Source organism: Bubalus bubalis, chromosome 2 (genome assembly GCF_019923935.1).
Source record: "Bubalus bubalis isolate 160015118507 breed Murrah chromosome 2, NDDB_SH_1, whole genome shotgun sequence".
Taxonomy (NCBI): Eukaryota; Metazoa; Chordata; class Mammalia; order Artiodactyla; family Bovidae; genus Bubalus; species Bubalus bubalis.
This window is the reverse complement of record NC_059158.1, coordinates 15,808,801-15,821,954: the sequence shown is the minus strand read 5'-3', so window position 1 is coordinate 15,821,954 and position 13,154 is coordinate 15,808,801. Positions and strand designations below refer to the sequence as shown.

The 13,154-nt window shown below is 44.1% G+C and overlaps 2 long non-coding RNA genes across 7 annotated transcripts in view; both read left to right on the top strand.

The window, feature by feature from the left end:
- The window catches only part of LOC112579558, a 224,226-nt gene that overhangs the window by 48,230 nt on the left and 162,842 nt on the right, over positions 1 to 13,154 (top strand). The gene's annotated exons all lie outside the window — the stretch shown is intronic.
- LOC123329169 overlaps positions 1,620 to 13,154 on the top strand; it is a 46,254-nt gene continuing 34,719 nt past the window's right edge. Inside the window, exons 1-2 of the long non-coding RNA XR_006544392.2 lie at positions 1,620 to 3,109; positions 8,469 to 9,082. This is a non-coding gene — a long non-coding RNA (uncharacterized LOC123329169). The remainder of the gene's footprint in view (positions 3,110 to 8,468; positions 9,083 to 13,154) is intronic.

Genomic DNA, 13,154 nt, shown 5'->3' with positions numbered 1-13,154 from the left:
TTGCTAAGTCATGTTCAACTCTTGCAACCCCGTGGGCGGTAGCCCACCAGGCTCTGTCCATGGGATTTCCCAGGCAATAATACTGGAGTGGGTTGCCATTTCCTTCTCCATGTAAAGGTACAAATCCCATATCTATGGTGGAGGGAACAAGGCCCTTCGCAGTCTGAATGTCCATCGCCCAGGTGAGCCTTAAGCCACTAAGCCTAGGGACCACTAGGAATGCAGCATCAGCACTGGGATGCAGGAGGTTTTAGGTATACATAGTTATTTTCCAAGGTCTATGCCCATACTTGGACCAGTTTTTCCTTATTTTATCTGCAGACACTTATAAAGTTACACCTTTGCCTCTTTCATCATCACCAGCTGTTCTTTTACTTGGGTTCTTCTCTGCCTTTTCCATTTCCTGCCCTATTTTTCCCAGTTGGCTTTTCTCTTTTCCACTTTGTTCTCACTCCTATTTTTTTTTTTTTTTTTTTTCAGAACAAAGAAATAAATCTCTTTAGTTTTCAAGTCATTCTTCTGCATGCAATTTCAGGGAAATGATCATGGGAAGCAGAGGTAGGGTAATAAAGAATCACAAGAACGCTCCCAGGGATTAATTTCTCTTGGTCATTTATGTTGTAAATATATAAATGAGTTAAGGGTTGCCCTCTCAAGACTTCTTCCTGAATCCAGTCTTGTGGGTGAGATTTATCCGGTCCTTTCTTAGCTGGACGCTACACCAAGCTCCTCTAAGATCTTCACTGGTGCAGCTCCTAAGAATGAGCACATTTCTCTCTGCTTCCCAAATCTGCTAAGTTTCAGAGACTCAGCTTCTGGTCACCAGTTCTGGTCCATAACACTTCTATCAGTAGCAGCACCAAGCCCTGCTTCTTAAATTATGCTTCGCCCTGACCCCTCGGGATGAGAAAATCCTCAAATCTTTGGTCCGTGTACACATGGCAGTCACTTTCTAGGTGACTTCTCCCTAGGGCCATCTTTCTTCATTCAGTTCAGCATACCTAAGGTTTTCGTTAGATGTTAGATAAAGAGATCATTAGAGCATTGTGACTGGGGTCTGTCTTTGACTAGATTGCCACCAGTTTGCCTGTTTTTATGAAGTGCTAGTTGGTTTTAACAGGCCGGTTAAAAGTTTAGGTTCTGTAATTAGACAGACCTGGATTGTAATCTGTATTGTCACTTAACTAGCAACATTATTCTAAGCCAAGTTACTCAACCATTTTAAGCTTCACTTCTTCAAAGGTTGCTATGCGTATTAAATTACATATATATATATATATATATATATATATGCTTCCCAGGTGGCACAGAAGTAAAGAATCTGTCAATGTAGGAGACAAAAGAGACGTGGATTTGATTCCTGGGTTGGAAAGATCCCCTGGAGCAGGAAATGGCAGCCCATTCCAGTATTCTTGCCTGGGAAATCCCATGGACAGAGGAGCCTGCTGGGCTACAGTCCATGGGGTTGAAAAGAGTTGGACATAACTGAGCACAGCACAACAGCAGCATATATAATATAGACATATATATAGATTATAATTTATATTTAAAACATTTTATTTATAATTATAAATTATGTATTTATATAAATGTATAACTATATAATATCATTAAGATATTTTATTAGGTATATATCATGTATTTAGCACAATGCTTGGCCCCCACTTGCCTGTCAGTATATTTTAGTGTCCTTACCATCATCATCGTGTCAACTGAAGGCACCGTCGTCCTAGAACGCAACTGCCCTCCATCACTCAGTGCTTTCTAACAGATCCTAGCACACTGCCCTCTCTTGTCATGCCCAAATTTGCTTATCTTAATGGACCTCCCATTAAAGTCCTCCCCCTCCCCCTTTTAAGTCCTAAAAGTACCCCTCTCCCCAGCTTTCAGTCTGGGGTGGAGCAGAAACAACCAATAAACTCACTGAATGACCAAGCTCTTCCACGTGAGGTCTCCAAGATTTCCTCAGGTGTTTCCCCTATGAGACTGCCCTCTGTCTTTCAGAATTCTACTTTACAAAGTACGAAATACATACAAGCGCAGGTTTAGTTTAATTTTGACAAAGGGGGAGGCACAGGGTTTTTCCTTCTAGGAGGGTCAAACGTAGAGTTGTGGAAGATTAATTTCCTCCCACGTCATCCCTGACTCTTCCCATCCCACAAAACATAGCAGACGACCAGGGATATACCAGAGAAAATAACAGCCTTAAGACCCAGCAAGGGGGGGCCTCTGCCCTGGGCACCATGCTTTCGAGAGTTATCCTTTAGAGGGTCCTGCTGTGGCCCCTCCGCTGTCATTCCCTGTCACAGCTTTCCCCACAGGGAGAGTCAGTGGGTCAAGGGGACACCCCCTTGCAGAGTCTGTGCTTCTCTCGCTCGGAGAGCATGGTTCCTGGAACCCTGAATTCCTGCATCAGCATCCTCGGCCTGCCTGGCTGAGGATAAAGGATGCTGCCAGTGTGTGCACTCCTAGACCCGAGAGATGGGTGGAGGTGGCTGCTGATGGGGCCACCTCAGGTTGTAGCCCAGCAGGACCCCGCGGAGCCTTCCTGGGAACAGGCCCCTCCCCCGTATCCTCTGATTTAACTCCTCCTCAAGTACCCAGATCACAGTGTCTGATGCCCGCTGCCGGAGTTGTTTTACAGATGAAAGAACCCCCACCAGATGGAAGATGTTAACAACTTGATGATCATGGCCCGTAGCCCCCACGTCTACTGGGGGTTTTACTGATGGATCACGTTAACAGGTGTGACACCTGTTACCTCTCCATCAACCAATCAGAGAGTTGTGCACGAGCTGCTCACGTACCCTGGGACGCCCCTCCCTCACCTGGCCTGTAAACGTGCTTTGCTGAAACCCACGGAGGAGTGGAGGGTTTTGAGCGCTACCTGTCCTGGTTTTCTTGCTTGGCGCCCTGCAGTAAACGCTGCTGTGTCCTTCACCACAGCCAGGTGTCAACAGATAGGCTTCGGTGTGCATGCTGGAGTCGGCCAAGGGGCTGGTCAGTCCCGAGGCTGCTGTCCGTAACCCCGCCAGGTTCTGGATTGGAACCCCAGAGCAGAGAAGAACCCCACGTTCCATGCTGGTCTCAGGAAGGAGGATTTGTCAAGGTAAGAGAGTGGGATTTGTTTTATTTAACAGCATTGTTGGCTCGGTTTGTGCCTTTTAAATATTTAGAGATGGCGTGGAGGTCTCCATCTACACTCTTGCCCAGACCCTGCTCGTGCTTGGGTCTACACAGGAGCTCAAGCCTGAACCTGAACTCTGGAGGTCTCAGTCCCCCAAAAACCTGAGCTCTGAAGGTCTCAGTCCCTCGATAACCTGATTAGTTGGCTGTTGTGTTTGTGGACAAGTCAAGCTCTACTAGTACAGAGGGGAAAAGGCTGTTTACTAATTCAAATCTAGGAAGCTCATTCTCAAATTGAGGGTTTTTTAATCCCAAAGTTGTTTTCTTGTAAACATTTGTTTATTTTTATTTATTTGGCTGCGCTGGGTTTAGTGGAGGCATGTGGGATTCTTGGTCTTCACTGTGGCCTGTGGGAGCTTTTTAAAGTTAGTAAATTCGGAAAATATGAAAATTCCATTTTGTATTTACATATAGAACATTCTGTGGGGGGAAAAAAACTGAAAATGATTCTGTCTCTCTATGGGCATATTAAAGAGGAGTAAACTGGTCTTTTTGTATTTGAGCCAGAAAGCCAGCAGCTAACTGAATTAGGCAGGCACTGGGTAGTATTTGTATGGTAGAGACTGTGTGAACCCAAAGGCTGCATTTAATTGAGCTACTTAAAGATGTGAATTTACTTTCAAAAGTATTAAATTCAATATTCAGTCCTGAAGGGATGAATTGAAAGCAGAGAAGTTAAGAAATTAATACCTGGTAGTGGAGTACTTTGGAGAAGGCAATGGCACCCCACTCCAGTACTCTTGCCTGGAAAATCCCATGGATGGAGGAGCCTGGTAGGCTGCAGTCCATGGGGTCGCTAAGAGTCAAACTTGACTGGGCGACTTCACTCACTTTTCACTTTCATGCATTGGAGAAGGAAATGGCAACCCACTCCAGTGTTCTTGCCTGGAGAATCCCAGGGACGGGGGAGCCTGGTGGGCTGCCGTCTCTGGGGTCGCACAGAGTCAGACACGACTGAAGCGATTTAGCAGCAGCAGCAGCAGTGGAGTACTTGTTTCATAAAATAAATCCTGGAGTGTATATGAGATATCTATATCTATATATGTAATTATTTATTTATTTGACTTTACCAGGTCTTAGCTGCAGCATGCAGGATTTTTTGTTGTTTAGTTGTGGGCATTTGGGTTCTTTTTATTAATAGTTACTGCAAGTGGGATCTAGTTCCCTAACCAGGGATGGAACCCAGGCCTACCTGCATCGGGAGCATGGAGTCTTAGCCTCTGGCCCACCAGATAAGTGATCTTTTTTAAAATTGGATTTCCAAATGAAACTTCAGGGGACAAAAAGAGATTTGAGAAGCATGGAGAGGGAAGATGCCCAGGGCTCTGTGGGTGTTTTACACACCGTAAGTGATAGATGTATTGATGTCATTGAGTCCAGCATAAGACACAGGGCTGACCGTCCTGAACCCTGATCTTGTTGCTTTACAATCAGTGTGAACTCGGTGAGTTTTTAACCCCTCTTCGTTTCTTGGTTTCCTCATGTGTAAAGTAGGGGTGATAGTGTTCTCCTTGTTGGGTAGGGACGAGGGTTAACTTAGTTAATATTTGCAAAACAGTGCGGGCACAGAGTAGATGCATTTGTTAAATAACAGAGCAAAAATGGAAGATGAAGAAACTCAAATCGAGAGGTTATTAACTTGTTCCCAATCACACTGTATAAAAGATCTACCATCCAACACAAATATCAGGCATGTTTCTGAGAGTGGAGCATTGCCCAAGAGCTGATGTTGGCCAAAATAAAGTATCTGTTTGTGTTACTTATTAGATGTCTAAAGGGGAAACAAGAAGAACTTCTTAAAAAAACTGCAGTATGTTGTCTTGATATATTTTTTAAGCTTTTGTTTTACCTTCTCTGTACTTAAATGTTGTTTTACACAGTTATTCCATATTCAAGTTAACTCTTATAATAATGATAATCTGCCAGTAATAATACTCTTACAACAATCTGCCAAGACAAGATAGCTTGCTACCTCACTCTGCTACTGTATCTCCTCCAGGAGAAGGGCCACTGCCACACACACATCCACCTCCAACCACTGTACTCTGCAGCGAGCCTCGATACAAGAACAATACAAATATATGGGAGACACTGGGGAAATGCACAGAAGCTAAAAAGCAAAATAAACCTCAACAATGATCCCACTACTCATAAAACGAGCACTGATTGATACAATTGTGTGTATATATAAATTATAAAGATGGGACTTAAATTGTATACCTTGCTTTGAAAGCTGCTTTTAAAAAATGAGTATATCAAGAACAGAGCCCTTTAATTGCTGTGTGTTATTCCAATATACAATCCCTTGGAACATTTAAATTCTTCCAGATTTCTACTATTATAGATGTAATTGGAAACATTAAAAATTTAATGTGGCAGAATGCATTCAGAACCGGCTGGGTTTGTTTCCAGGCTGTGGGTTCACTATAAAGCAACCAAGGTCTTTCTTTCCTCCTCTTCCCAAGGACCTACATGGGGCTTTGAGTCATGGCTATCCGTGCTTTCTTTGGTCCCAGGGGCAAGTCAATAGGCCGTTGTGTTTTCAAAAGTGTGTGTTCAGGGAGGTGAGTCAACCAGGAGTCCTAGATAGGAAAGCGTTGGAGGCTTTGAACTTCTAGAGTTACGAGGGAAAAGGGCCAGACCGGAAGCAGAAGGTGGAATATTCCAAGATTGGGAACGAGTGGTGGGTTTCTCAGGAGAGAGGAATCCTCAGGCGACAGTGGTTGCAGCAAGCTCGTGGTGGCATCCTGCAGGCGGCGGAACTGTGAATGGGGGGCTGTGGGGACCTGGGACCACCCTACACTCCTGTGGCTGAATTGGGTCCAGAGGGTGTGATGTCATCCACAGAGACGTTGACCTCGACTATATGCGTGCAAGCCTGAAGAGTAAAACTTCTAGGGACTAAACTACCTTGCCTAGATTCTCCTACTGCCTAAGCCCAAGGATTGTCCACAATCCCAAGGGCTGGAAGAGGAAAACTAGAACTTAGAAAAAGGATAGGGTATCCCACCAACCCTGTGGTGATAAACTAGACTTTTTTGTTGTTGTTTTGGGTTGGTCAAGAAGTTCTTTTGGGTTTTCTCATACAATCTTACTGAAAAACCCAAATGAACTTTTTGGCCAATCCAATAGAACTTAGTATGCCTGATGATCTGCTTAGGATAAATTCCTAGAAATGAAATTACTTAAAAAGAAAAAAAAGGAGGCTCCAGCTTAAGGGGATTTGTATATACTATGTCTTAAAAGTTTCTGTGTTTTTCAAGTCCACCAATTCTGTTTATCTCTCACAATGGATTGTTAGGGAAAGAGGGAAAAGCAAAATTAGTCAAGTTAATTGATCATTAAACATAAATTTCCATTTATAATCTACCCCATCTGAGAAGACTTCAATGACTGGATTACTTTATTGATAAGCCCAAGTGATCGTTAACCATTAAGTATTTAAGCAAACAACATAAATTTCCACATGAGCAAGTGACATGCACTTTATCAGTTACTCAGACTGTCAACAAATTATTTAAAAAACCCAACTCCTTGGCAAACTTGCCAGTTGTATGACCTTGAGCAAGTTACTTAATTTCTCTGCGCTTCAGTTTCCCCTTCTATTAGTAGAAGTAATGGGTAATAATATAATAGGACTGACTTCTTGGGAGTGGTTGGGAGAATTACAAGTGGTCATATGTGAGATATGTTAGAAAATACCTGTTACCTGGTCTGTGTGTGCAAAGTCTCTTCAGTTGTGTCTGATTCTGTGCGACCCAATGGACTGTAATCCACCAGGCTTCTCTGTCCATGGGATTCCCCAGGTGAGAATACTGGAGTGGGTTGTCATGCCCTTCTCCAATGGATCTTCCTGACCTAGGGATCGAACCCACGTCTCTAATGTCTCCTGCATTGGTAGGCAGGTTCTTTACCACTAGCACCACCTGGGAAGCCCTGGCACCAGGTGAGCACTCTGTAAGTATGATCATCTGAGCAGGCAGCCTGTCCTCCAAGGGAGACCTCCTTCCTGACTCCCCAGTGCCCCCTCTCCTGCTTCTCATATTAGGTGCCAGCTATTCGGAATCACAAGCTCTAACCTTTGCTCGCTCTCATTTTTCTTGCCATTGTACATGCCACTCATCCAGCTGGAATGACCTTGACCCCCTTCTTTCCCCAGCAAATTCCCTTATCATCGCTCAAGATTTAGCTTCTGTGTTATCCCTCTTCCTGCAAAGCCCTTTGACCTGAGCTGGGCACCCGATGTCCATTTATGAGATGTGCATGCTCAGTCACGTCCGACTCTTTGCAGCCCCCTGGACTATAGCTTGCCAGGCTCCTCTGTCCCTGGGATTTCCCAGGCAAGAATACTGGAGTGAGTTGATGAGATGTAGCCAAGTGTATTTTAATTACTTGTCTATGCTGCTGTGCCCCATGCCCAGGTCACCTCCCCAAGGTCAGGGAACATGCCCAATTTTCTGTCATATCTCCAGGGCCCAGCCCAGTGTGGTTCATCATAGATCCTCAATAATCATTTGCTGAACGACTGCCTTTGTCATAAGATCATTGAGGGAGGGACGGGCCCATTAATATTCACAGTGCTTTCAAGCATTCCACAAATATCTCATTTGATTTCTGTGGCCCAAACAAGCAGGGGTAATTTCCACTCTTCCAGATGTGGAGACTAAGGCTCAGGGGAGTTGGAGCTCTTACCCAAGATGTAGCATGCAGTAACTGAAGCCCAGTTCCTCTCCTTCCTCTCCCCTCCGGGCTGCATTTTCTTTGTTTTGCATTGCACAGCTCCATCTTTCCACAGCAGTCTCTGTAAGACACTGTGTGTGTTTCTGAGTAAGGGCTGATCTCTCCAAGTAGGGTTAAAAGAAAGTGGGAAAGGGCAATGTAACACCCGGGGACAGGTGAGCTAGCTGGTAAACTGGAGTGGCTGATGAAAGAAAGGAACGCAGAGGACGCAGGTTTTGTGCAGGTTCTTAGGTGGGAAGGTGAGTCCCTGGGTTGTGCACCCACCTCTGGGTTTGAGAAGTGGATCAGAATTCCTACTGTCCCTTTCCTGGGGGGCTTTAGGCCAACAGAAATTATTTTGATTTTCTTTCCTTCATGTCTGTCTTTTGAGGCCTCGGGACACTTGAAAACCTGCCTCTGGGATTCTTGCCCATGGGCATGTGGAGATGATTTGGCTCCATCAACCAGATGGAAATCAGCTGCCTGCTTTCCTCTGCTGTACTCGGAACTTTCCATTCAGAAGCTCTGATTGATACCCACTGGTTATCTTTCTTGGTTTTTAGATCGGTGAGTCAGGAGGGATCCCCTCGACCACAGTTGCATTTACGCTCAAGAAGAATGAAGACTCTTCAGAATTTCATGCCCCAGATACCAGTAACAAGGGAGCTGTGACAGACAACGTTTAATTTTATTATCCCTCCTTGGAGGCTTATAATTAAATGATGCTTTATTAGGAGTGTTGCAGAGTTAAGCTGATGTGTTCTTCCATGCTGCCTTCAATTTTCAGTCCCTTCTGCTTTGTGAGTTTGGATAATGGCCATTCTTTCTATATTATTTTCCAATTTTCCAACCACTCTCATCTGTGGTATCTCATTTGTTTCTTATGACCCTGACCTTGGAGCACAGAGAATTTAAACAACTTAAAGTCAGGCAGACGGTGAGCAAGCAGATCAGAGGCTCAGCTCCGGGCTGCAGATTTAGGCTCTCTCCTCACCCTCTTGGAGGATATTCTGACCCAGACCTATGGGATGCCCAACCTAAGGCTAGCCTGCTAGGTCAATTCGTGGAAACATGGATTACCACCCCTTATAGCTTCAAGGCTTCTGAAACCAGATCTTGAAGGTGAGCCGTCTGGGAAGGAAAGGACTCAGTGAAAACTCGCAGACCAAATTCAAAGGTAGAGTCCCCCTTCCCATTTTCATACATGAACCTCAACTTTTCTGGCAGAGTAACTGTAAAGGTTCAGGAATTGTAGTCTTGAAAAAGAGTCCATGTATTTCCTGTGATGGGCCTTTACAATAAGGCCAGTTGCTGGCAGGAGGGCCTCAAGATACTGGGTGGAAAGCATGCAATAGGGAGTGAAATGGACCTGTCTTCCAAGGCAACTTTGCCATGGCCTGGCTGTGTGACCTTGAGGAGTTAGTTACTCTCTCTGGGCCTTCGTTTCTTAATTTTTACAATGTAGATAATAACAACTACTTTGTAAAGTTGTGAGGGTTCCCAATATCATGTACCCCCAACACTTACTTAGAACACCAGCTCATTAGTAGATGCTGAATAAAAATCTGTTGCATGGATGAAATGGATTTGAGATACGTATGGTGCACCTTGCATGGAACCTGGTGAAAACAACCAGGGCTTTCAGCTAGCAGAGCTCCACAGAAGCACTAGAAGTGAGTAAATTTCCTTAAACTAGTCTGTGCTATGCTGTGATTAGGTGCTCAGTCATGTCCGACTCTGCAACCCCATGGACTGTAGCCCACCAGGCTGCTCTGTCCATGGGGATTCTCCAGGCAAGAATACTGGTGGGGGCTGCTATGCCCCTCTCCAGGGGATCTTCCCAACCCAGGGATCGAACCCAAGTCTCCTGCATTACAGGAGGATTCTTTACCGTCTGAGCCACCAGGGAAGCCCTTTCTCCAGGCAAGAATACTGGAGTAGGTTGCCATGCCTTCCTCCAGGTCAGTTGGTTGGTTTAGTCGCTAAGTTGTGTCCGACTCTTGCAACCCCATGGAATGTAGCCTGCTAGGCTCCCAGGGGATCTTCCCAACCCACGGATTGAATCCAGGTCTCCCGCATTGCAGGCAGATTCTTTACCATCTGAGCCACCAGGGAAGCCCAAGAATACTGGAGTGGGTAGCCTATCCTTTCTCCAGGGGATCTTCCCAACCCAGGAATTGAACTGGGGTCTCCTGCATTGCAGGTGGATTCTTTACCTGGTAGCTGAGCTACCAGGGAAGCCTAAACTAGTCCAGCAATGGAATAAAAAGAAATGTATATGAAAGAGGTGATTTGTTTGGTTATTGTGAAATCAATTGCAAATCTTGTTCTGGTCATTTGAGAGACTGGCAGGAAAGAAAGTGTCTTTTCTCTTTATCTTTTTTAAAGATTTTTTTTTTAATGTGGACTGTTTTGTAAGTCTTCATTTAACTTGTAACAATATTGCTTCTGTTGTTTATGTTCTGGTTTTTTGGCCAGGAGGCACATAGGATCTTAGCTCCCTGACCAGGGATCAAACCTGCACCCCCTGCATTGGAAGGTGAAGACTTAATCACTGGACCACCAGGGAAGTGCCCAGAAGTGTCTTTTAGATCGTCTTGAAACATAGTTAAGAAAAGGGACTTTACCCCAGTCTTTCTCGTGCTTTCTGGCTGACAAGCATAGGCTAGTTGAAATCTTCACTGGGTTTGTGAACTTCAGGCCACTGGTACACCAAAATTGCACCACATTTGCAAATCTTGTGCAAGTTCACAATGGGGCATTGTTTTCTCTGCCCCAGGGTATGAGGATTGTCTGGGAAAAAGGTTAGTTGCTGCCATTACGGAACTTGGTATAGCCAAGACCGCAGTGCAGTGTTGAAGCAGAAATAAACCATGGACTCTCGACACGTTTGCCAAGTGATTTACAAATGTGTTTACTTAAAAAGTAAGCATAACACATACTCTTGTATAATACTATGTCTAGGGAAGTTTTGTGACTCTGCTATAAAATGCCCACACCATATTTAAGTAGGGGCTTCACATCTCCTTAATAGGATCTCAGACCAATTTTTGGCTTTATCCAAATGTGTTTCAGTAAACTTAACATATCTTGATTTCCTGATTTTTACTTACACCTCATTTATCCAGTTTTCTTGACACTCCTAAAACTAGTTTTGAATAAGAGGAACGGCATTAACCTTAGAACCTCTAAAAGCAAAGTGCTGTTGGAAGTTTTCCAGTGAAGTAGATGGAGGGGAGAAGGGTGTTCTTGTATTTTTTTTTTTTTGGTGTTTCAAACTATGATATAGTTAATCAAATATCATAGACCAAATGAATCACTTGATCCAGTCTCCAGGTCACAGGCAACAGAATGTCTAAATCTAAGTCATATAATAATGAATATTTCTCAACTTTAAGAGGTGAAGGATAGAGACACTGCTGTCTGCCTTAGTAATGTGACTAATGGGTTAAAAACTTCTTCTATTAATACATTCAAGTGAAACTTCTTTTGTTATCTAAATAATAAATGGAAAGATAACTGATTAGGCTTCTTGTGAAAGACAAATAGATTGATAGACCCAACACCCATTCCTAGCACATTTTTCCTTCCTGTCTTCACCGTAAAATCTGGTAAAGTTATCCAGTCCCCTTCTCAGCTTCTTTATAGAGAGAAATAATGATGCAAACTGTGTGGATCACAACAAACTGTGGAAACTTCTTCAAGAGATGGGAATACCAGACCACCTGACCTGCCTCCTGAGAAATCTGTATGCAGTTCAGGAAGCAACAGTTAGAACTGGACATGGAACAACAGACTGGCTCCAAATAGGAAAAGGAGTACGTCAAGGCTGTATATTGTCACCCTGCTTATTTAACGTATATGCAGAGTACATCATGAGAAATGCTGGACTGGATGAAGCACAAACTGGAATCAAGACTGCTGGGAGAAATATCAATAACCTCAGATATGCAGATGACACCACCCTTATGGCAGAAAGCAAAGAAGAACATAAGAGCTTCTTGATGAAAGTGAAAGAGGAGAGTGAAAAAGCTGGCTTAAAGCTCAACATTCAGAAAACTAAGATCATGGCTTCTGGTCTCATCACTTTATGGCAAATAGATGGGGAAGCAGTGACAGACTTTATTTTGGGGGGCTCCAAAATCACTGCAGATGGTGACTGCAGCCATGAAATTAAAAGACACTTGCTCCTTGGAAGGAAAGTTATGACCAACCTAGACAGCATATTCAAAAGCAGAGATATTACTTTGCCAACAAAGGTCCAGCTAGTCATAGCTATGGTTTTTCCAGTAGTCATGTATGGATGTGAGAGTTGGACTGTGAAGAAAGCTGAGAGCCGAAGAATTGATGCTTTTGAAGTGTGGTGTTGGAGAAGACTCTTGAGAGTCCCTTGGACAGCAAGGAGATCGAACCAGTCCATCCCAAAGGAAATCAGTCCTGAATATTCATTAGAAGGACTGATGCTGAAGCTGAGACTCAAATATTTTGGCCACCTGATGCGAAGAACTATCTCATTTGAAAAGACCCTGATGCTTGGAAAGATTGAGGGCAGGAGGAGAAGGGGACGACAGAGGATGAGATGGTTGGATGGCATCACCAACTCAATGGACATGAGTTTGAGTAAACTCAGGGAGTTGGTGATGGACAAAGAAGCCTACCGTGCTGCAGTCCATGGGGTCGCTAAGAGTTGGACACGACTGAGCAACCGAATGATGCAAAAATTCAAGCTAATGTTCGGCAGATGAATATCTGCTGGGGGTGGCAATAGAGCAAGGCTCTGGATAAGCTTTTGTCCTGATAAAGCACGACAGATTTGTCTTGCAACATCTTCTGGTCTTAAATGCAGATGTGATGCCTGGAGCAACAGTAGCCATCTTGAATCCATGAGGGAAAGGCCATGAGAATCGCACAGACACTGGTCCTTCAGTTTTTAGCAGTTGAACCACTGCCAGCAACCACTAAGCTCCACATTTCTAATAAGAAAAATCCACCCCTATTCCTTTAGGCCATTATTGTTGGGTTTTCTGTTATTTGCATTTGACCTCAATTCTATCTGAAATGCATTATCTGAAAGATTTCATGTGACCCAAGAGTCAAATCTATTCAGCTTCTCAAGGCAGGTCCTGTTCTCCCACTATACTTTTGTAAGTTCCTCCCTTCCCCAGTCAAAACAGGCCCATGAAGGCATTAGTTCCTTTTCTCCTTTTCTCTCTTTCCTCTTGGTTTACTTCTCTCTCTGCCCTCATCCC